Genomic DNA, 26,525 nt, shown 5'->3' on the forward strand with positions numbered 1-26,525 from the left:
AATAAAATGATAAACATTTTATATGGGTACAGTGTTGCATGACAGAACAATTTTCATTCAAAGTGTGACAGCATGAAAAGCTAAAAATTGGCCTGGACAGGAAGGGGGTAAAAGTGCCTAGTAGGCATGTGGTTAACCACTTGCCAACTGCCTAACGACGATTTACGTCAGCAGTCAGCCCCTCACAGGCAAAGTGACGTAGTACTACGTCGCTAGCCTGTGAGGCTCTAGGGAGCGAGCGACGTAGTAGGACCGTAGATCTCTGCTGTTACACACACAGCCACATCCAATCACAGTTAGAAGCACGCCCCTAGGGACACACTTAACCCCTCCTTCTCCAATAAAGTTAACCCCTTCCCTGCCAGTGTCATTTTTACAGTAACAGTGCATATGTATAGCACTGATTACTGTAGTAATGTCACTGATACCCCCAAAAGTGTCAAAAATGTCAGTCAAGGGTCCGATCTGTCCGCTGCAATGTCGCAGTTCCGCAAAAAAAATTGCAGATCGCCGCCATTACTCATTAAAAAAAAAACAATAAAAATGACAAAAATCTTTCCCTTAGTTAGTAAACGCAATAACTTTTGCGCAAACCAATCAAAATCCGCTTTTTGTGATTTTTTTTACCAAAAATATGTAGCAGAAAACAAATTGGCCTAAAATGTTAAAAAATTTAGATTTTTACATTTTTTTTTGGGGGGGGGGGGGAATTTCATATAAAAAAATTTGAAAAATATTGTTATTTTTGCAAGATTGTCGCTCTTTTTTTGTTTTTAGTGCATGATCAAAAAATCGCACATGTGATCAAATACCACCAAAGAAAGCTCTGTTTTTGGGTACAGCATCGCACGACCGCGCAATTGTCCGTTAAAGTCACGCAGTGCCGAATCGCAAAATAGGCCTTGGTCAGGAAGGGGGTAAAATCTTCCGGGGCTTAAGTGGTTAAGGATGTTCACTCAAAAACAGTGAAAATTCACTTTGAGTATCCAATCATGAGCAGTTCAATTAAATAATCTGGAGATTGCTTTTTTTTTTTTTTTTACATGATTGAATATTTGAAGTGAATCTTTATCTTGTTTTTTTGATTGAAAAATTTTAACTCTTTTAGTAGTCAGCTCACTACAAGAATTTAGAGCTCGTCTAGATTAGAGCTCACTAAATTTCTGGCAAGATCAACAATTATCTTTTGCACTTATCAAAGAAATATATAAAAATGCTTTCGACAATATTTTTTAAGATATCAAAAGGAAGATAATAGGATAATATAGGGTGTATATTTTCTATAAAAGAAAACATCTAATGTAGTATTGTGGGACAAGACAGTGAAATCGTTTAATTAATCACTGTAATTTATCTTTATTTAAAATATTTTTTACAAGATAAAACAAAGTGTTTCTTATCACCCTCACCGACAATGTTACTACATGTAACGCAAAGTTAACTTTTCGAGCGAGTGCATACCTTTCACGAAAATTCCATTCTGTAGGGATAGGGGTAGCGCACAATCAAAGCTTTTTTAATGTGACTGCGTTGTTGAAGGAACATGCTGTGTAGATTTGGACCTCCTACTTGTTGTTTTGTTATCACCCAGGCTCTAAGAGATTATTTAACCATCATCACTCATACGCACTTGTAATATTTTAAACACTTTGTGAAGCGTACAATATACAAACAAGAGAAACCAGCACAGATAGTCACACAAAACCGTAAACCATGTTTTCCATTGTTTAATGTAATCATTAATTCTCTCCAGCATGGTAAAACTGTTCAGATTGAGATGTGTGTGTGCCTTCCCTCCCACTTTGTCTTTGTTTATGTTGCAGGACCTGGTTTCCTCTTCGGTTTTTTCAGCTCTGGGCCTCCAGGTCAGGAGACTGTAAATACACACAGCACTGCCCCAACACATAAATCTGAGCAAAGGGCAGCCTTATACATTAGATAAGCAATTCAAAAAAGACAAAGAACAAACAGAGCCTGTGCCAAGCCTGGGCCTTGTCTCAGACTGGAATATTATATTACAAAAAAAAGGAGTAGACCTAGCTCATTTTTAAAATGATGTCTTAAATGAAAGTGCCATCGAATAGCATGTTTAATGTTTCTATAGTTATGCATTTGATTGTGAACCTAATACACTGTGTATTTTTGAGTCAAAAGACAAAAAGAAAAAAATATTCTTATGCAGCTGGCTGGCCCCTTGCTAAACTTCTATGATTGCTGTTATTGCAAGATTCTGAAACGAAGGGACTTTTTTAGGTGCATATAAAGACATTATCAAAACGTTTGTTTTAACATTAAAACATCACAATTTTATTATTGCATCACATGTATTTAAAATTTAAACACAATAAAAATAATGCTTCAAATGTCATGATTTCATAACAATGGCATTTCCTGACATGTTTCATCCTTGGTGGGCTTCCTCAGGGGATTCTCAACAATATCACCTGCAGAATTACCTTGTGAATGGTAAAACAGTTTAAAGTGAACCTGTGCGCTCAGGAGTATAAACAAATATTATCTTAATGCTGCTACTTGTACAAAAATAAGTTCAAGGCATAGAATATGGAAACTTAAATAAGTATCACAATATAAAAATTCAGTAGCGCACAACAAACATCAGACCAACCATTTAAAGAACTTCTTTAAACCAAAAGGACCAGATGACAAACTAGTATAAACCACTATATTTGAAAATAGGATAGAGCCCCTTATTGATAGGAAGCAGAGAATTGTCTAGTGACCACAGGAGGGATGAGGCCCAGAACAAGCACTTCAGGGAAAGACTTCCAGAGGGTGCTCAGCTGCACCTGAGTCTGTTCAACTATCATGACACAATAATCCAAGGGAGCAGAAAATATGAGCACACCGGGGCCTCATGGTGTGTCCATGTTTTCTTCTCTGTGGATTGTTATCTGTCTTTACATGCACCTAAAAAAGTCCCTTAGTTTCAGAAACTTACAATAATTGTTTAATTGGGTTGTGGGGCATACTCATTTTTTTCATCTACTACACATACACATAGCTTAATCCTATGATTGCAAATGCACTTATCCTTAAAAATCTTAAATCAGAGACTGCAAAAGTGCAGTTAAGTGTTATCCCTGGTTCCATCACTTCCGGCTATAACTATTCAGGTTGAAAAGTATCAAATGAGAGGAGGCTGCAGCGATACCCCTCCACATAAACACTATTCTTGTACAATGTACAAATATTTTACTGAAACTGATCAAAGATCTCATTTAAATCTTAGTAAATTTTATCTTTTTTCAGGAAAGAATTTTTAGTTCCATAGTTTAGTATCCTTGTTTCATACAAAAAAAATACAAAAAAATTCATTGAGTTCATTTCATTCAGTGAAAATCATCAAAGGGTCCCTAATGCTAATGCGTGCCCTCGTATGAATGGCTCATTCACACTGCATACATAGTTCCAAACACATGGACAAGGTCCTTGTTTTGGCATTGCCACAGTTCACATCAATGCAATGTAAAGATGTGAGACAGCCAGCACTTTATTGCACTGTAATTTATTACAATATGCTGCAGTGTGCGTAAGGTTAAAATAAAGTAATGTGAGTACAAAAAAAAGGCCCACAGAGCACAACGCATGTGCTCATCAGCAAATACATTCTGAAGCCAGCGCCATGGTAGGAACCTACCTTTAAATTTCCTTCTAACAACAACTTAATAGCAAAACCCTTAGGCTACATTCACACCTGAGCGTAGCGTTTTTTACAGCGATTTTACAGCGATTTTTACCGCGATTTACAGGCGTTTTTTAGTGCAGGCATTTTTAGATTGAATAGAGACCAATGGAAAACGCCTGTAATCTGCCCAAAAAGAAGCTCATGTACTTTATTTAGCGTTGGGCGTTTTGCTCACAGCGTCAAAACGCTCAGATGTGAACAGGGGCCATTGAAATGAATAAGACTTGTCTTGTTGGGCGTTATGAGAGCTGATCCTAGAGCAGAAAAACTCCCCAAAAATGCCCCAAAACGCCTACATGTGAACGGAGCCTTAAAACAAACCCCCTTCCTCTAAAACTTCCTCTAACACTTTACTTCCAACCTAAACTTTTGCTTTAAAGTGATAATAAATGATCACCTTGTAAAACAACCTATCCAGTTTAAAATAGAAACAAAAGGCAAAACATTTTTGTATAGATATATAAAAAAAAAAAAAAATTATAAATACCTTTTTTCCCTTTTTTATAAGAGATCACTTTCCCTCTGTTCTCAGCTGTATAAGAGCTGGAGGGAGGAGAAGCAGCAGCACGTTGAGCTTCCCAGTGAATGGCTGTGTAGCAAGGGTGTGTCAGGACAAGTCTGATCACTGGAGGAGAGCACAATGAGTTCCCAGCATAGCGAGAGAACTGACCTTGCTGTGCTGTCCTGCTTAATGTGGTCAATTTTTTTATTAGGAAAGCAGGGGAACTGGCAGGAACACCAGGGATTTCACACAAAGAAAGCAATACAAAGAGAACAGGACACTTTCTAGTACAAGTACATGGTACAGCAGGCACAAATCAGGAATATAAGTTTTGGGGTAACAAGCGCTTTAATGCATATCCTGACCCTAGCAATAAATGCCCACCCTAACCCAGCACTATACCTAACCCTTACTAATGAGCCCTTAACATATATAAAATAGTTAATCTGCAAAGGCCTATGCCTAAATGGCCTAAACCCCCAACTAAACAAACCCCCAATCTCTAAACCTAACCCCTATCACTTAACCCCCCCCCCCCCACCTAACCCCACCTAACAGCCATTAATGTGCATCCTGACTCTAGTAAATTTCTACCCTTACCCCAGCACTAAACCTAGCACTTAAAAATTAGCTCTTAAAGATTAATTCCAGGAATGGAAATTTATGCATCTAAGCGGCTGCACTTCTGCTTACCGAACACAGCAGGTTGGCTGCTCACCATAGGCATCATTTAGAGAATGCTTTGCAATTTCTGAATGAGCAAAAAGCATTCCCTGATTGGACGAGGTGGAGAGGCAAGGCAGTGACATCACTCTCTCCACCTCATCCAATCAGAGAATGCTTTGCATTCATACAAAGTATTCTCTGTATGGCGCCCATGCCAAGCGGCTGACCTCCTATGTATAGTAAGCAGAAGTGCAGCAGCTCGGCAAGGGATCTGAAAGCAAGTGGAGGACATTGGAGAAGCAATGTCTTCTTCAGTAATTTACAGCTTCTAGGGGCACCGGACAGGTATGGTATATGTATAGTTACATTGGTCTAAGCGGGACCAATGTAATTATGTATAAAATATGCATACCTCAAATTGTTCTTTAACACTTAAAGTGTATAAAACAGTGTCTCTGCAAAGGTCTAAAATTTCCTACTTTTTTTTTTCCTACTAAATTTTCACTTAACTGCAACTTCAGAACACAAATACCTAAAACAACCCCCAATCTCTCAACCTTACCCCTAACACTTAACCCTTAGTTCTTAACGCTATACAATCTACCCCCATTCTAACCTCAACACTAAACCTAACCCCTAATAATGAGCCCTTGAATGGGTTCTTCTATACTGTATGCTTGTCTCAATTAAGATCATGGTTAAAGTGTTATTTCTGTCCGCTGCCTGGTTCCTCCCCAGTGCTGCCGTTACTGGGGAGCTACAGTTCATTGAGGGAACTATGAATGCCAACATGTACTGTAACAAACTGCAGCAGAGCATGATCCCCTCCCTTTGGAGACTGGGCCGCAGGGCAGTATTCCAACATAAAAATGACCCAAGACACACCTACAAGACGACCACTGCCTTGCTAAAGAAGCTGAGGGTAAAGGTGATGGCCTGGTCAACCATGTCTTCAGACCTAAACCCTATTGAGCATCTGTGGGGCATCCTCAAACAGAAGGTGGAGGAGCGCAAGGTCTCTAACATCCACCAGCTCTGTGATGTCATCATGGAGGAGTGGAAGAGGACTCCAGTGGCAACCTGTGAAGCTCTGGTGAACTCCATACCCAAGAGGGTTAGGGCAGTGCTTGAAAATAATGGTGGCTACACAAAATATTGACACTTTGGGCCCAATTTGGACATTTCCACTTAGGGGTGTAATCACTTTTGTTGCCAGCGATTTAGACATTAATGGCTGTGTGTTGAGTTATTTTGAGGGGACAGTTAATTTACATTGTTATACAAGCTGTAAACTCACTACTTTACATTGTATCAAAGTGTAATTTCTTCAGTGTTGTCACATGAAAATATATAATAAAATATTTACAAAAATGTGAGGGGTGTACTCACTTTTGTGAGATACTATATATATATATATATATATATATATATATATATATATATATATATGTGAGTGTAACTGACCAACACTGAAAATGTTACTGTTTCAGTAATGGTCTTCTTCTTACTCTATATATTTCTTTAAAGTAAGTAAACATACAGTATTATTGGCCTGTAAATATGTTAAAGCAAATCTGTCCCTAGAATGAAGATATATAAAACAATGCCTATGCAAAGAAGATAGGTAATACTTGCCTTCCCCATACCCCTCAACTTTTCCGTACTGAAGAGATATCAGTGCCTGAAGAAACTTCATAATCCAACACATCAAGGAATGTTGGATGCCTGGTTAACCCTCTTTGCTCAGTGGTTTGTCCCAATGGCCCCCACATCACTACAGTGTCCTGTAGTGATATACCAGCTGGGAAGAACCAGAGAGTGCAATAGAGGACCAGGATTTCTGATGGTTCTACAGGCACTGGTATCTTCAGTTTAGTAAAGTTCAGTGCCACAAGCACAGGCAAGTATTAAATGTCTTATTTGAAAGGGGCATTTTGTTGCAATCATTATGTTAGCGACAGGATCCCTTTAAATCTCTGTATTCCTCTTTATATCAGTAGGATAGGAAAAGGGGTCATATGGGTCAGAAATGTTTACTGGCCTGTTTGCTCTAATGCCTGAAAGCCTTATCAACCTTCTTGCAAAAGTGAAACTCTGATATACAAATGCGTCTACATAAATTGTTTGCAATGTACATTGATTTGGGGATCCGATGTAACTTTCTAGTAGACTTTCAAGGGTTACCACTGCTTGAGCAACAGGAATGCTTACTTATTTTTCATTATTGTACATAATTTAATAACAACACTGCATTAGAGTTTGTCCACCCAAAACGAATATTTTAATACTTGGTATATGCTGAAGGGCTAAACGACTCATCCTTTTCTTAAAGTAACTCTATTAGTAAGACCATTTGAATTTCTGGGTCTCTGCACACTTGTGGCATATACGAGAGGGTCCAACTCTCCCTGTTGCATTTCTAAGGCTCCTTTCACACGGTCTGCTCTCTGGTGCGGACTGTTCTCTGCTCAGCGGGGATCGATTCGCCGATCCCCGCTGACCAGGCGGATGACAACTCCGTCTCTGCACTGTGTGCAGAGAGTGAGGTGTCAGAGCCCCGCTGCTCTCTATGGGGGAATTGGATTAGAACGGACCGCCTGTCCATTCTCATCCAATCCCATCTGATCCAATCCCCTGGGCGGATGGAAAATAGGTTTTCCATCCATCCGGATTTCACGGACAGGATCAGATGCGGATGGCAGTGGGTGTCAGCGGACATGTCACCGCTGACATCAGCTGCCCCATAGGGATGCATGGAGGATCCGATCAGGTCCGCCTAAAAAACTGACAGGCGGATCTGATCGGATTGTTCGTGTGAAAGGGACCTAATTCATTTACCTTACAAAAAATGCAACCGGTGATGCTGGAACACAATAAACAAGGACTCTCATTTCCTTCCTGTTGGCAGGAAAGAAGTTTGGAAATATGGCAAATTTTTCTGTTACACTGTCTAAGAAAAAGAAGAAAGCAGGGGCAGACCACCATGTTTTGACTTTAAAGTGATACTAAAGGCCTTAAAAAAAAAAAATAACAAACATGTTATACCTACCTGCTCTGTGCAAGACACTATGGGGGCACTCATGCATGCTCGCTCCCAAGCCCTGCTCTGTGTGTCTGTTGACACACAAAATGGGGATCAGCGCCACCAACCACTCCCTTCTCTCTGGCTGTGATTGACAGCAGCAGGAGCCTGTGGCTGCTGCTGCTGTGTCTGAGCCAATGAGGAAGGAGAGAGTCAGGAGAGCAGCTGCTCTCGTGCACCTCGCTGGTTCAAAATCAGGCTCAGGTAAGTATTGGGTGGCTTGGGGGGAGCTGCATAAAGGTAAAAAAAACCTTCAGCATTTAGAACCACTTTAATATCCCGTCAGCCTTTAGAACCACTTTAATATTCCGTTTAGGTAAATTAATTTGTTAATTGCAAGAATATATTTGTTTGCTTACCCATGCCATCAGTATAGTACTCTGGCTCAGCATGTTGTTATCTCACACTATGGGCTTGATTTACTAAGGGCAAATGGGGTGTTCACTTTGCAAGGGAAGTTGCACCTTGCAGGAGAATCAGCCCCATGGCTTAATAATTGTGGTAAAACTTCACTTTGTAAAGAATACCCAATCAAGTGCAAGGAGTATAAAAATGAAAAGAAAAACATTTGTGCTTGCACAGGATTGAATGATGCAAGTCCACAGAGCTTCATCTAATTCACTATTTTAGAAAGTCAACCTCCCATATGTCCAGAAGTACTAGGTGCCTGCATGAGTTGTGTGCCATTGGCCATATCCAAAGCAAAGTAGGGCTGACACTATTCTTATGTTCAGATGTTTTATTATAAAGCCATGTGAAGATGCATGCTTACAGATTTTTCAACATGATCCATACAAATACACTCAATCATAGAGTTTCTGCTTAAGTTCATTGGGTATATTATAAAAAACATTACTTTGGTTGTCTCACCACACTCATCAGTGACAGGTACTACATAGTACCTTTTCTGTGAGATAAAGACAAAATACCTTTGGTGCATCCCTGTCAAAGAGCACAAGTTTGCATTTATTGAACTCGGGGACCACAGCTTACCTTTTAGGAGGCTTGAAAATTCCAGTACTATTCTTCTACATTGGCAGCCCCACTAAATGATTCCCCACAGTTGTCCATGTCAACTTCTGAATGGCCTGACCAAGAGTTTTGCTCATTGTGAGCATGATATCTGGCCTTACACATACTAGAGTATGAAAGGAAGGCAACACAGTTCATCATACGGGAGGCTTTAGTACCCCCCCCCCCCCTGCCTGAAACACTGTGAAAAGCTTGCTGTAATTGAAAGATATGTATTCCAGAGATAAGTCTATAATCCTTCCACTTTATGAAACTCTGGTCCGACCGCATCTGGAGTATTCTGTCCAGTTCTGGTCGCCAGTCCTCAGGAGGGATGTGTTGGAGCTGGAGAGAGTCCAGAGAAGGGCAACTAAACTAATTAAGGGATTGGAGGACCTTAATTATGAAGAGCGTCTGCAGTCGCTTGATTTATTCTCCCTGGAGAAGAGACGCCTGAGGGGGGGATATGATAGCAATTTTTAAATATCTTAATGGGGATCTCAGCTTAGAAAATAAGCTGTTCAGTCGAAGGGATTGCATGAGGACTCGAGGGCATACAATGCGATTAGAGGAGAAGCGTTTTAACCTCAGGCAACGTGGGGGGTTCTTTACTGTTAGGGCTACAAGATTGTGGAATTCTCTACCACAAGAGGTGGTTTCTGCGGGTAGTATGGTAGCTTTCAAAAGACTCTTAGACTTACATCTCAAGGATCAGAACATTCAGGGCTATGTGAGATGATTACAGCCACACGCACCTACACAGGTTGAACTGGATGGACTATTGTCTTTATTCAACCTCACCTACTATGTAACTATGTAACTATGTAATTGTATGCAGTGGGTTCCATTAGAATTTGTTTTAAAAGCCAAGGCATGCTTCCTGGAGGTAAACAGAGGTCCATGCCTGCATAATGTGCCTTTGGCACTGTTGCTTGTAGTCTCCTTCTAAAGGCTGTGTGACAAGGTGACAACACAGAGACACAATATGGCAGTGATGGCAAAAACTTGGCACCTCAGATGTTTTGGAACTACATTTCCCATGATGCTCATGCCCTCTGCAGTGTAGTTGAGCATCATTTGTAATGTGGTCCCAAATCATTTGAGGTGCCAAGGCTCACCATCACTGCAATAGGGGGACAGAAACAAACTGTTCTAACCAAAACAGAAAGTGCCTGAACAAGGACCATAATGGCAGGATCAAGATTATTTTACTGAAAGCTGCAAATTTAAAACATTTTATATTACTTTTGAAATTCTATAAATTTGGTAAAGCTCATTTTATTGAGTGGGTTGTGGTCCCTTGGATAAGTGTTTTTCCATCAAGTACATTTTTCATTTATACTGTATAAAAAGAAAAAAAAAATCTCAGGTATTCAAATTAAAGAAATTAAATAATTAAAATTTATGAAAAGTATAATAAATATTGATTATAATGAATCCAGAAACATGTTAGCATTCTAAACAGTTTTAGTGCAGTATATTTTTTAAACATGTATAAAAAGAATAAAAAAAATCTAACAGTATATAATCTTTAGGTACATTCCTCTTTCTCCAGGGCTATAGCACTACCACTTTCAAAACTGAAGAAGTGGACACTTCCTAATACCCTTATGCACTTTCACATAATGAGCCAAAGACTTTAATAAATAAAAGACTCCGTGCTATACACAAGTGAAGCACAGAAGTAAACCACACGGCTTTTCACTTGCCTGATGATGATTGACCTTCTTTCATTTGCCCCATTCATCTTTTGCTCCCCTCTGTTATCTTGTGTGAGTGGAACCTGCTGTTTGGATTATATAAGGCTTTTTTCTACAGGTGGGTTGTAACAAACTGCAGATGTGACAGTGATATAATCCATTGCTTGTACGTTTGAGCTTGAAAACATGGGAACTGCTCTACAGAAGATGTAATAGAAAAACAAGATGCTGCAGGTATGGAAAAGTTATAGGTGGTATTATGAGATATCTATAGAGCTGATGCATTTGGAGAAACTAGTGTAAATTGGAATTGTGACCCCCTTTCTGTAAAACATAAGACAGCAAAGAGACACAGTTGCTAGTTGCATGACTTTATAAAGTCACAGGGCCACATGTTAAGTGCTGGAGTTTAACTACTGGGCGCACAAAGGAGGCAACTGTTACTGGGTTCATGAGGTCTAGGCAAGTCTAAGCACAACTGTTATTTCCTATTTTGACCAGCTGTGAGCTTATTTTTCCTTCTGTGTAGAATAAATCAGAATTTATTTTTCCTTTACATCTTTTTTTTTTTTTCATTTTCTCTTATGTGGTGTTAAATCTTCAGTAGCTTTATAAGGATTTTACAAATACAGTACCATTTTATTTTATTTATTTGAATTTACATAATAGTAGGGCCGCATTTATATACCATACAGCCCTTGGCACACCTGAATCATGATGCCTTTTTATACAAGCTCCACCCCTTTTGTCATGCTGTTATTTTAGTGAAAACAAAGACTAGAATGTGCTGTTGGAGTAAGCATGATGCTTGCATTTTTTAATAGCTGCTTGAGGTAATTGTAGCCGTATTAGTGCACTTGCGACAGAGTACTGTCCGTGATACTTTTTTTATTTGCACTAACATACAAATTTTTCAGGACAAGCTTTCGGGGTATGTCCCCTTCATCAAGATCCAAGCAGTACTGATCCACAAAATGTTAGCAGCGTGGTAAAGAAACACAAAATCTCTAAGCCAAAGGAAAAAAAAAAGGAAAAAACCAAACAAACATAAGTTTAACTGGCATGGTAATAAAACTAGCCTGATTAGTGAGATAAGATAGAGGGAGAGTTGAAGACAGGGGAAGGTGGGGGGGGGGGGGGGAAAGTCACGGAGGGGGTCGTAAAACTGTAGGATAATGAGTAAGGAAACCCATATCTAAGTTTAAGCCGTTATTTTTTGTGTCAAAAAGAAGTATCATTCTTAATTCAAAAGTTTTCCTTTCCTGCATGGTTCTGAAATTCCCTTTAAGAACTAAAACATTGAGGTCTTCTATAGTGTAGTCCGCTTGTGAAAAATGATGTCCCACAGGTGTGCAGAAACTATCTTCTTTATGTTCCTTGATGGTATGTCTGTGCAAATTCATCCTCGCTTGCATCTTCTGTCCTGTTTCTCCTACATAAGATCCTTTACTACATCTTTTGCATTGGATGAGGTACACAACATTACTGGAGGTGCAGTTGTATGATCCTGTTATATTGAAGGTCCCATTTGTGTGTGTGACACTTTTAGACAGATTGATCTGGTTGCACAGTTTGCAGCGTTTTTTATGGCAGGGTTTACTCCCATTATTTGTGACTTCATAATCAGAATGAAGTTTTCTGCTGATTAGTTTATGTCTGAGGTTGGGTGGTTGTCTGAAAGCCAGTATTGGAGGTTGTTGGAATATTCCTTTCAGAGTTTCATCTTCTGTTATGATGGGTTGTAAATCTTTGATTATCTTTCTTATCCCTTCTAGTCCTGGATTGTATGTGGTGACTAGAGGCACACGGTTATTTGTTTTTTTCTCTTTGTATTGGAGAAGATTTTCCCTTTGGGTTTTCAAGGCTGTGTTTATGCCGATGTTGATGGTTTTGTCTTTGTAACCTTTGTTACGGAAGGAGTTTGCTAGTGTTCTGAGATGTTTATCTCTGTCTTTTGGGTCTGAACAGATTTGGTGGTATCTGATGGCCTGGCTGTGTATGATGGCCCGTTTAGTGTGTTGGGGGTGAAAACTAGAACTGTGGAGATAGCTGCATCGGTCAGTCGGTTTCCTGTATATTGAAGTATGAAGCTTGTCATCCCTGATGTATACTGTGGTGTCTAGGAAGTTGGCATGCCTGTTAGAATAATCCATTTTAAGTTTGATAGATGGGTGAGAGGTGTTGATCAATGAAAAAAATTGTTTGAGATTTTCCTCACCTTCTGTCCATATGATGAAAATATCATCAATATAGCGATAATATCTGTAAGGCCCCGTTCACATAGGGGCGACGCTACTTAGCACCGCGACCTCCGAGGTCGCGGTGCGAGCAGCGCGCCGCGACCTCGGAGTGGCCGCCACGGACTTCATAACATTGAAGTCTATGGCGGTCGCCTCCTGGTCGCCCCAAAGAAGCTCCGGACCCTTTTTCTAGGTCGGAGCGACTTGTGTCGCTCCTATTAGAATGGGTCCGCAGCTTCCCTATGGGAGGCGACCTGCGGCGACCTGTGAGGCGACCAGGTCGCCTCACAGGTCGCCCTAGTGTGAACCGGGACTATGGCTTATGTTGTATGCTGTTCAGGAATTTGTCCTCCAGATCAGCCATAAATAAGTTTGCATACTGGGGTGCCATTTTACTTCCCATAGCAGTACCCATACACTGGAGATAGATGTCGTTATTGAAAGTGAAGTAGTTGTTTGTAAGAATGAATTCGATGAGCTGTGTAACATCCTCAGCACTGTATTTGTGGTTTAGTGAGGATGATAAGAATCTGTGACATGCAGCCAATCCATCCTTGTGAGGGATGTTACTATACAGCGATTCTACATCCATAGTGACTAGAAGTGTATTTGGTGGTAATTGTTGTATATTGTTAAGCTTGTTAAGAAAGTCAGTAGCGTCTTGAAGGAAACTCACAGTATTCATGACTAATGGTTTTAAAATATTTTCTACAAGGCCTGAGATATGTTCGGTAAGTGTATTCATACCTGTTATGATGGGTCTGCCTGGATTTCCTGGCTTGTGAATCTTGGGCAGCATGTAGAAGTCCCCAATTTCTGGATTATCCGGAATAGCATTGATAAGTTCTGAATGTAGGTGGGTTGGTGTAGTTTTAATGAGACCTTTCAATTGCTTAGTAAAATCCTGGGTTGGATCATAATCCAGTTTTTATAGTAAGTAGTATTTGCCAGCTGCATCTGGCCTTCTTGTATATATTTGTTTGTATCCATCACAACGACTGCTCCGCCTTTATCTGCTGGTTTGATGGTGATGGTCTGATTATTGCGCAAATCGTGTATAGCTCTTCGCTCCAGTGGTGAAAGGTTGTATAACGTTTTCTTTTGCTGGGAGGATATCAGGGATGTAACTCGCAGTCTGAAGCTGTCAATATAGGTGTCCAGTTTGGGGTTGCGTCCTTGTGGAGGTGTGAAGTTGCTGTTCTTTTTCTTTTTGTCTCTTTCTGTTGTCCTAGGATAACTTTCATTTCTGTGAAAATATTCTTTGAGCCTTAGTCTCCTGAAGAATTCCTCCATATCTGACAATACCTGTAAATTATCCAATTTGGTGGTTGGGCAGAACGTGAGGCCTTTGGAGAGGAATAGCTGCTTAAAGAGGTTGTAAACCGAGAAAAAAATTTTTTCTCTTCTTTACATCCTGAAAGAGAAACCCATAATGAGCTAGTATGCATCGCATAGTAGCTCATTATGAAATACTTACCTTAGAACGAGCCCCCGCCGTGCCGTCCGCTTACCTGTATGACGGGCGACATGTATAGTCGCCCGTCTTCCGGGATCGCGGCATCCGGCCATCTGATTGGCCGGAGCCGCGGTGACGTCACTCCTGCGCACGCGCGCGGGAGCCGACGGTCACGGCACGGGGCTCTGAAGGAACGGCACGATCTGCCGTTCCTTCAGAGCGCATGCGCCAGTGACGTCACTGGCTGCATTAAAGGTAAATATCTCCTAAACGGTGCATGTTTAGGAGATATTTACAGTACCTATAGGTAAGCCTTAATATAGGCTTACCTATAGGTACAACTTCCTGAGGAGGGTTTACTTCCTCTTTAATATACTGAACAGACCACTAAACGAGAAATAGGAGAGATGGTGGAATTGATTTATTAAAGGCAAATAGGCTGTTCACTTTGCATGGGAACCACAGCCAGAGTTTTGTGAATGTGATAAAATTTCACTTTGCAAAGAATATCCAATTGTGTGCAAGGTAAATTAAAAAGCTGAATGTTTGCCTGCACATGGTTGATTGGATAATGGAAGTCAGCAATGGTTTTCTTCATTCATCAAGGTCTGGCAAAAATGTAATAACAACGTAAAACTTTCCTTTCAAAGTGAACAGTCAATTTGCCTTCAGTATGTTAACTGCTGTGTCATTTTTTTCTAGACTATAAAGAGCCCTTCTCCCTACATCCCCTGCCTTCACCCCCTTATAGTTTTTGTGCTAAATTTAGCCACACATGTTCAGAGGTGCCCAGAAGAGGGAAACACATTTTATAAATTTGGAGGCTTGGCATGCCCCCCCACTTATTTTCTTCTCAAGTACATCTCCATAAGTCCCAACACCTAATGACAAAATGCATAGGGTAGAGCTTTGGTGTATGACGTCATCATGTAGCAGGATGGAGCAGAGCTTCGGAGCAGAACTTCAGAATACTGATACAGTGCTGTTTATATTTGGATGTATATATGGATATATATAGCCATGTGAGGGTGTTTTTTTATATTTAATAAAAATGAGATACTGAGAATATTACACCATAAGAGGCTTCTGTTTCTTCCTCTGAGATCTATCCTTGGGAGTTTACTGCCTTTTACCATCTGGCCACTTCAATGCAAAAGATTTAAGCTGATTATACATGTTAGTGGATTGGGTCCTCTGTGAAACATTCCTAGCATAACTGCATGTTTTTACCCCTTGTAATTAGGGGGTCAACTCCATCTGATAAGAGGCTGTGTGTCCTTTCTGGGGTGGTGGAGGATCTCTCTTTAGGTTACATCTTTATCACCTTACAGTCATCGCATTTGGACTAAGAACTGACTTTTTACTCACTTTGGTGTAATTGCATCATGTTTTATTGAGGAACACTACACTTCCTGTTTACAACTGCATAAGTGCCATTATGGAAAATACAGCCCTGTTTAAAGGACCTCACAGGATTTTTCATATGTAAAAGGGCCCTATGACTTTCAATTACTCATCTCATTTAGATCATGTAACCATGACTAGGGATGATCGAACGGTTTGGGTCGACCATCGGTTGACTGTTCGAAATTCGGCCGAATTCCGAACTTTTTGCTGAAAAAGTTCGGAATTCGGCAACTAGAACCGACCAATCTTTTTTTTATGGTTCTGGACATGCTACAGAGCTGAAACTTCACAGGTACACTTTTTAGACCCCCCAGATACTAAATCCAAAGAATTTTTTTTTTTTAATTTTTTCAATAATTGGCTCTCTATCAAAAATGACAATTTTTAAGAACTTTTTTTGTGTGATTAATAGTCCCTGGGGCATGACCCTAGGCACTTTTTAGGGGCATTTATTGGGTTTTAGGGCTTCAAAATTGTGTTTTTTGATTACCGAAGTTCAGGTCCCATTGATTTCAATGGGGTTCTGAAATCCGGGCCGAACTTTCCGAAAGTTCCGAAAGTTCGGGCATTCTGGTCGAACCGAACTTTTCGATCATCCCTAACCATGACACCTGATTTTTTTTTTCAATATAGTTTACTTAATGTTTAGGTAAAGTTTAAATAAGGGTGATATTATTTTACTGCACTAAAAATTTTTTAAGACAATGGTCATGTGAATGGGAAGGATCATTATTCGTATTAACCCACTTTGCTACATGTATGACCTCTAAGCTTGTTCAGATGGTACATTGAATGCAACCTTTGAAGAGTGTCCAAAGCCCTATTTTCTGAAAGAAAGGTAAGATTTTCTTTACAAATTTGATAGTATTGCTCACATATTAGTGTTTCTTATCTTATCAGCCAATCATCTATACATTTGGTCCATATTTGGTTGATCTTTGTGTTTAATGGTTGTGTACCAATTCTTTTGGATTTTAGATTTCTTTGTACTTAAACAAAGCTTTTTTTGCTTACAAGTCCTTTTATCTCAGTATTAATGTGAACATGTGCTTTGTTCATGCAGGACTGATTATTTTTCTAGTTGACGATTAGAGGGACAAAAGTGGTGCACATACACAAGTTTTTGTTTTTTTATTCCCTTCATAAAAAATTCCAATAGTCAGAAGTACTCATTATTGGCCTTTAAGGTCACCTGTGTCCTTTGTATACTTCATGTGTGATCTCAAAAAGTCTGTTTAGCCCTCTTTAGTTATTTTGGACTACAGAATGATTAGCCTTTATATTGCAGAGATCTGACAGTAGGAGTGATTAAGTAGTTTAGTGAAAAACAGTGTCCGGAGCTGACATTAAGGCAACAAAAAATTCTGTGTGTTGGCAGTCCACAGCAGTGCATAAAAGCTAAGTGACTTTCTGGCAGATCAACATACACTATATTACCAAAAGTATTGGGTAATTTACATGCACATCACCTTTATTGGCATCCCAGTCTTAGTCTGTAGGGTTTAATATTGAATTGGCCCACCCTTTGCAGCTAGAACAGCTTCAACTCTTCTGGGAAGGCTGTCCACAAGGTATAGGAGTGTGTTTATGGGAATGTTTGACTATTCTTCCAGAAGCGCATTTGTGAGGTCAGGCACTGATGTTGGATGAAAAAAGGCCTGGCTTGAAGTCTCTGCTCGAATTCATTCCAAAGGTGTTCTATCAGGTTGAGGTCAAAACTCTGTGCAGGCCAATCAAGTTCCTCCACCCCATATTCATTCATCCATGTCTTTATGGACCTTGCTTTGTGCACTGGTGCAAAGTCATGTTGGAACAGGAAGGAGGCCATCCCCAAACTGTGCCCACAAAGTTGGGAGCATGAATTTATCCAAAATGTCTGACACCATAAGAGTTCCCTTCACTGGAACTAAGGGGTCATGCCCGACCCCTGAAAAACAACCCCACACCATAATCCCCCCTCCGCCAAATAATTTGGACCAGTGCACAAAGCAAGGTCCATAAAGACATTGATGAGCAAGTTTGTGGTGGAGGGACCTGACATGCCTGTTCTGAGTCCTGATCTCAACCCAATAGAACACCTTTGGGATGAATTAGAGCACAAACTGTGAGCCAGGCCTTCTTATTCAACATCAGTTGCTGACCTTACAAACATGCTTCTGGAAGAATGGGCAAACAGTCCCATAGACACACTCCTAAACTTTTTGGACAGCCTTCTCAGAAGAGTTGAAGCTGTTATAGCTGCAAAGGGTGGGCCAACTCAACTTTGAACCCTACAGACTAAGACTGGGATGCCATTAAAGTTCATGTGCGTGTAAAGGCAGGGGTCCCACTACTTTTGGTAATATAGTGTATATGTTTATGTACAAAGCAACCAAGAATCAAACACCACTGTTAGCAGTACAACAGATTGATTATAGTCTAAACAGTGGTGCTTGATTTTTGGTTGCTTATTATAAAGTCAGTCCAGATGGGTAGAGGGTTTGTTAGGCCCATTTTTAGTTAGGTATTTTTATATCCTTGAAGGATGTTTAAATGGATATAACAAGGGGAATGTGCATCTATTGCAGAGATTTTTTAAAATTTTGCTCTGACAAGTTGCACTGAATTATGAGGCAGCCAAAGCTTGAAGCAAACAAGGGATATTTTGATAAGATTCTGATATTTCTATTTGCTGCTAAGCAACCCAAACATTCATAGTGTCTATACCAAAGTACAGGATCTTACTATCATACCACAGTAAATTGTGATATGAGATGCATTTACTGCTTCTATAAATGTGACAAAGATAGCTGTTGCCTCAAATAAATACTTTATTTTGGTATTTTAAAAAATCTAATTTCATATTAAAATATACAATCAAATTTAATATGAAACCTATAGAATATATATAAATGCTTCCAAAACCATTGCTTTTTAAATTCCATTAATATTTGTTTTATCTCAATCAATAACCATGTAAATACAAAATATTTTCCTTGCAATCAATGCAGTAGTGGAATTTGGTTTGTAGACTTAATTTGCCGGAATTCTCATCTTTCACGCCTAAAGTTCATTATTTGCCCCCCGTTTTCTGATGAGGTCTGAATAGAGCTTGCCCTCAAAGCCTATTTCAAAGAATATGGAACCCCTTGAAATGTCATTGAGTTCATTGGTTGCACTGTAAGCTCTTTCTTTAGTGAAAAGCTTGCATATCTGAAGGCATATGCTGCTTCTCATAGTGACACCAGGAGACACCATATAATTATAGGGGGAAAAAATCCCAGTTAGCGCTCATTTTGAAAGATTTTAGAAAGTGGACTCTCAATGCTTGCTACAAAATATACAGAAGGGAAGATGATAAGAATCTGCAAGAAAATGTTTCCTAGCAATATATGTGCTGAAGTTAATAGGGGATTTTTCTTGGTAAAAAACATATTTTGGAATGTAATCTTATGAAAATGTACCTTCCTATTTTAAAATTATTTGATTTTCTAAAACTGCCAAAAATGGGAAATATTGCTTCTTTGTAACCATAGCTTCAATGGACATGCTCTTATGGTTGACTCACCATTTTTCCAGGCATTTTTATTTTCTTATTTTATTACTTAGACAGATCATGTGATTATTGCAAACAGACACTCCCACTTAGCACTCAAAAAAATAGAAGTTGTCTGGAGTTTGTTTCAAAAGAACAGAAGCAGGTAAAACTCTGTAGTGATGTTTGCACAAATCTTTGCAATGTATATAACTAACTGTGGTCTGTTCTTTGCTTAAAGCAGATCTTCACTGCATCTGAGCACTACAAACTAAAAACACAATTTAATTAATTTTTAATATTCAAAGCAAACTCCCCCATCCATCCATGTCTCCATGTTTAATTTTGTTGAAAAATCACTTTGAAAAACAACCCCCTAGGATTTCTGGCCATGGCCATCATGAGTAAGGGCAAATGTATTCATGTTTCATTTACAAACCCAATTCCAAAAAGTTGGGACACTGTACAAATTGTGAGTAAAAAAGGAATGGACTAATTTAAAAATCTCATAAACTTATATTTTATCCACAATATAATATAGATAACATATCAAATGTTGAAAGTGAGACATTTTGAAATGTCATGCCAAATATTGTCTCATTTTGGATTTCATGAGAGCTACACATTCCAAAAAAGTTGGGACTGGTAGCAATAAGAGGTCAGAAAAGTTAAATGTACATATAAGGAACAGCTGGAGGACCAGTTTGCAACTTATTAGGTCAATTGGCAACGTGATTGGGTATAAAAAGAGCCTCTCAGAGTGGCAGTGTCTCTCAGAAGTCAAGATGGGCAGAGGATCACCAATTTCCCCAATGATGTGGCGAAAAATAGTGGAGCAATATCAGAAAGGAGCTTCTCAGAGAAAAATTGCAAAGAGTTTGAAGTTATCATCATATACAGTGCATAATATCATCCAATGATTCAGAGAATCTGGAACAATCTCTGTGCGTAAGGGTCAAGGCCGGAAAACCATACTGGATGCTCAAACTCAGGAATACTTCCAGAAAACATTGTCAGTGAACACAATCCACCGTGCCATTCGCCATTGCCGGCTAAAACTCTATAGGCCAAAAAAGAAGCCATATCTAAACATGATCCAGAAGAGCAGGCATTTTCTCTGGGCCAAGGCTCATTTAAAATGGACTGTGGCAAAGTGGAAAACTGTTCTGTGGTCAGACAAATCAAAATTTGAAGTTCTTTTTGGAAAACTGGGACGCCATGTCATCTGGACTAAAGAGGACAAGGACAACCCAAGTTGTTATCAGCGCTCAGTTCAGAAGCCTGCATCTCTGATGGTATGGGGTTGCATGAGTGCATGTGGCATGGGCAGCTTACACATCTGGAAAGGCACCATCAATGCTGAAAGCTATATCCAAGTTCTAGAACAACATATGCTCCCATCCAGATGCCGTCTCTTTCAGGGAAGACATTGCATTTTCTAACATGACAATGCCAGACCACATACTGCATCAATTACAACATCATGGCTGCAAGGATCTGGGTACTGAAATGGCCTGCCTTCAGTCCAGATCTTTCACCCATAGAAAAGATTTGGCCCATCATAAAGAGGAAGATGTGACAAAGAAGACCTAAGACGGTTGAGCAACTGGAAGCCTGTATTAGACAAGAGTGGGACAACACTCCTATTCCTAAACTTGAGCAACTTGTCTCCTCAGTCCCCAGACATTTGCAGACTGTTATAAAAAGAAGAGGGGATGCCACACAGTGGTAAACATGGCCTTGTCCCAACTTTTTTGACATGTGTTGTTGCCATGAAATATAAAATCAACTTATTTTTCCCTTAAAATTATAAATTTTCTCAGTTTAAACATTTGATATGTAATCTATGTTGTATTCTGAATAAAATATTGCAATATGAAACTTCCACATCATTGCATTCTGTTTTAATTCACAATTTGTACAGTGTCCCAACTTTTTTGGAATCGGGTTTGTACTTTCAGAATACCGTCTGCCCTTAGCTCAGACTTGCATGCAGGAGAGTGTGCTTAGCTGAAAAAATCCTTCCTCCTACTCTCCCCTCCTGAAGACTCCTGGATTACCTAAAAAGTAACCCAGTTGTTGACCCTCCTGAAGACTTCTGGGATGTATGACATCATTTGTCTAAGCAAGAAACCAGGAAGTAACTGAAGAAATGTTAAAAAATTGTTTAAAACAATTAAATATGATAAACTTTCCCATCTATTTACTAATTCTAGCAATATGAGGATTAAAAAATATCAGCGAGAGTGCTGCCCCACCTTAAGCACAGCATAGGGCATTAAATAATAGAAAATGAATACAAAAATTAAAAATTGATTTACAGTATAAATTAGTTAAAAGGTACCTTTTATGTTAGGCTTTAATAGAATTTAACTTACAAACCATTTTAATATTGCTCTTAAAGATGACTACAAAAAAATTGTTGGAGTGGATCACCGGTATGTTTGCCGTTCAAGTTATGGTAAGCCTATAAATTCAGACAGGAAGAGAAAGCTCAAGTATAACTTTAGTAACTCATTTAAGAAGTTGATTTATGCTCCACGCTGAGTCTTACACCTGCAGTTCAAGTAAAACTCAACTCTGCCGCCCCACAGAGTCTGGTTTATTAGGTATCAAGGAGTCACAAGAAGCTGTGTAATTAAAACTGTAATTAACTGGCAAGAGAAAGTGCCACCTGAGTTTTGAGAGGTTGTCAATTTTATTTCCATTACAGTTTCTCTTCTGGTTTTCTTCTGTACCCTTCTGTGCAATAAGACACCTGCCCTGTTTGTTTGCTTTTACTGTAACTGTAGTCTTGATAACCCAATTACATTTGTAAAATCAAAGTAAACTTTTCCACAGGCCTACCTTTTAAATTTATAATAATTATTATGAATATTAAGATTACTATAATTGTATTTGTTATTGTTGTTTTATTGTTGAAACAGTAATAAAAAAAACCTACTTATCATAACTACAGAACAGTTCCATCAAAAAATTAAAAATAAAAGCAACAGTGCACTTATGTATCACTTCAAAGCCATTTATTAGTTCAGCTTTTGCAGCTACCAATAAAGTGTTGTACTGAGTTTTAACATGCCAGCTGAAAGTTAAAATCAGGAGAGAGAGAGGTATTTGGGTGGGCTGTAGTAAAATTTTAGTAAAGTTGCTATTTCTGTGTGGTCATGTTGGGTGAATCAGTATGTCAAAGATTTACAAATCTTGGCCCGGTTAAAAAATTAAATTAAAAATCTGCTATAAAAAATGTGCTAGCAGCTAATGCTACTTGCTGTTGATGTTGCTTTATTTTAGTTCTATTTGATATTTAGAAAAAAATAAATAAACCTTAGTACTGTGAGATCCAGGGTCCTCAGGCGTTTTTTAGTTTCAGAAAAGCTTTTCCTTCCAAGTCAATGAGAATGCAAAAATCAGCTTGAAGCAAGTTGATGCAGCTTTAAAGGAGGTCAATTGATGGTCAAAAGAAGGTCAACTGCAAGTCAAATGCATCTGTGAAGACATTTAGATGAAACTCAGAAGCATCTCTAAGTAGTTTGAGATGAAGGGTAAATGCACTTGAAAGAGTGTTGTGTTTTCCCAATAACACAACAATGGAACATGAAACATGATGCTAATGCAGCTCAGAAATGAGTTTGTGGGGGACTGTCATTAACACTTCTACCCTTCCTTCCTATTTATGACTATAGCTGGCCATCTGATTAGATTAAAGGCAGTGTATTATGTGTGTGGCCAATAAATAAATAAAAATCCTTTTTTAGTACAGTTAGAGGAAGCCTAGAATACTGTTTGTCGAGAGTCTGTATTCTCTATCCCTATTGCAGATATTCCCCCATTTCCTGTCTGGTGAAACCATTGTCATCTGGACTGTAAAGCCCTGTACACACAGTGTTGGAAGTAACAGCGTTTAAGTAAACGGCGTTACTTAACGCAGTTACTTTTTAGGGTAACGAGTAATCTATCAGATTACTCGTGCTTTCCCTTTAACGCCGCTGCCGTTACTTTCGGCTGCGTTACTGCAATTACATCTACTGCCGCTAGATGGCAGTAGATGTAATTGTATTCCCCTCTCCTCTATGACCGCTGTCCGCGGTACTGGAGTGGAGAGAGAAGAGGAGGAGACTCAGGAGTGAGTCACGATCGTCTCGTCGGGGGGACAGTCACAGGAGAACAGCAACAGGCAGCGCGCCATAGAAGAGGGCAGGCCGTAGAGTCCGGCGGGCGGGCGGCGGATCGGCGACCCGAACAGGCAGGTAAGTGGCTTGTTGCAGCCAGCCAGTCAGTCATCATCACTCATGTACTGTATATAACACCACCGGTCCGGTCCACCACAACAGGGCAGCAGGAAGTCCCCCACCGACTCCACCAACGCACATACCAGAAGAGGAGAGAGCCTGAGGCCTGGAGGAGGACGGAGCCAGAGGCCCAGAGGGACCCGGACAACAACAGTGTGCCACACACCACCAGCACAGCAGGTACCAAAAAAAAAACTCACAGACTCAGTCACTCACAGTCACAGTCAGGACCCCCACCAGCCACCCACCCACCCACCACCAGTGTGCCACCGACACCAGCAGCCAGCCAGTCCAGACTGAGACAGCAGCAGCCAGCAGATACCAGAAAAAAAAATTAAGTCAGGTCAGGAGGACCCCCCACAACCAGTGTGCCACGTCACCACCAGTGTGCCACCCACGTCACCACCATTGTGCCACGCCCACACCACCACAAGTTTGCCACGTCACCACCAGTGTGCCACGTCACCACCATTGTGCCACGCCACCACCAGTTTGCCACGCCACCACCAGTGTGCCACGTCACCACCATTGTGCCAAGTCAACCACCAGTGTGCCACACCACCACCAGTGTGCCACATCACCACCAGTGTGCCAAGCGCCCACGCCACCCCAGTGTGCCAAGCGCCCATGCCACCATCAGTGTGCCACGCCACCACCATTGTGCCAAGCCACCACCAGTGTGCCAAGCGCCCATGCCACCATCAGTGTGCCACGCCACCACCATTGTGCCAAGCCACAACCAGTGTGCCACGCCACCACCAGTGTGCCACATCACCACCAGTGTGCCAAGCACCCACGCCACCCCAGTGTGCCAAGCGCCCACGCCACCATCAGTGTGCCACGCCACTACCAGTGTGCCAAGCGCCCACGCCACCACCAGTGTGCCACTCCACCACCAGCCAGGCAGCCGCCCACCACCAGCAGCAGCCACCCAGTCCAGAGACAGCAGCAGCCAGCAGATACCAAAAAAAAGTTACTTAAGTCAGGTCAGGAGGATTTAGACCCCCACCACCAGTGTGTTATTGTGTTATAAGATGTTATAGAACGTAATTGCATTATAGAATATTAAAAAAAAGTCAGTTACTTTGCTGAGTAACTAATTACTTTTTCTATGTGGTAACTGAGTCAGTAACTCAATTACTTTTTGGGAGAAGTAATTTGTAACTGTAACTAATTACTTTTTTAAACTAAGATGAGCAACACTGTGTACACACGAGCCAAATGCCGGGGAACGTTGGGTGGTTCAATTAAAACCGGCTGAGATTCGGCCCATGTGTATGGCAGCTGGTCTGACAGAAGCTGGCTTCTGTCAGATGAGCATGGGGGAAAACCAGCAGCTCACCAGCTCCAGATCAGTGCTCTCAGCCAATGGATTTGGGGGCGGGGGGGCATCCCCCTGTCAGAACACTCAGCGAGGGAGATCGATGTACCAACATCGGATCTATTAGTGTGTACCTGGCTTAACCTTGTTAGCGGTCTTCCCGAGCGTGGCTCGGGGTTAAATTACAGAGCCGAAAGCGGTAACCCCGAGCCACTCTCGGGATAATGCCAGAAGAATCGCTGGATCCTGTAAAAGAGGTTTCTTACCTTGTCACCGGGATCCAGCGATGTGTCTTGGCGGTGTCTCGCAGCGGATCTTCCTCCCGATCGTCTCCGTGCCCCGGCTTCCATCTCCTGCGACGTGACGTTCGCAGGGGGGTGGAACTGGCGGCAAATTTAAATGTAAAAACACACCAAACACACTGATACAGTTAAAAATAAAAGAAAATCACATTAGTTTGTCCCCCAGTGCCCTTTCCTGCAGTTTTACTGTACTTTTTATGTAAATATATATATATATATATATATATATATATATATATATATATATATATATATATGTATATGTATATGTATATGTATATATATATATATATATATATATATATATATATATATATATACGCAATTCTTGTGAATGAGCAGCCCAAACCAACTGTATACAATATATATATCAATATATATATATATATATATCAATATATATATATATACAGTATATATATATATATATATTGATATATATATATATATATATATATATATATATATATATATATATATATATATATAATAAATGTATACAGTTGGTTTGGGCTGCTCATTCACAAGAATTACATGCAAAATAATGGTACCGCTTTCAGCACCTAAAATCCAAAAGAATCATACCGCCAGGGAGGTTAAATGAGGGGAGTCTCTAACAGAGCTCAAATTCATTCTAACCAAAGCAAACAGAAAAAGGGTTTTGCCACAATATACTGTTCATTTTAAAGAGGAAGTAAACCCTCCTCGGGAAGTTGTACCTATAGGTAAGCCTATGATAAGGCTTACCTATAGGTACTGTAAATATCTCCTAAACATGTACCGTTTAGGAGATATTTACCTTTAATGCAGCCAGTGACATCACTGGCACATGCGCTCTGAAGGAACGGCTGATTGTGCCGTTCCTTCAGAGCCCCGTGCCGTGACCATCGGCTCCCGTGCGCGTGCGCGGGAGTGACGTCACCGCGGCTCCGGACAATCAGATGGCCGGATGCCGCGATCCCGGAAGATGGGCGACTGAACATGTCGCTCGTCATACAGGTGAGTGAGCGGCACGGCGGGGGCTCGTTCTAAGGTAAGTATTTCATAATGAGCTAGTATGCGATGTGTTTCTCTTGCAGGTTGTAAAAAAAAAAAAAAATTTTTAAACGAGTTTACAACCTCTTTAAGAGGCAAAATATCAGATCTCCTTCTGCAAGGAACCTAAAAAGGGTTTACAAGATAAAGTATTAAATAGATGTTTTCTCCACTTATCCACTGAGTTTTGCCTATGTTTTGTCCTATATTTTAAGTGAAACTCCTGCCAAAAATGAAAATCACTCTGTGCATTGTTCAGAACAATTAATAAACCTTCTTATTACAGTAACATTT

The sequence above is a fragment of the Pelophylax lessonae genome, assembly GCF_965119305.1.
Source record: "Pelophylax lessonae genome assembly, chromosome: 3".
Classification (NCBI taxonomy): domain Eukaryota; kingdom Metazoa; phylum Chordata; class Amphibia; order Anura; family Ranidae; genus Pelophylax; species Pelophylax lessonae.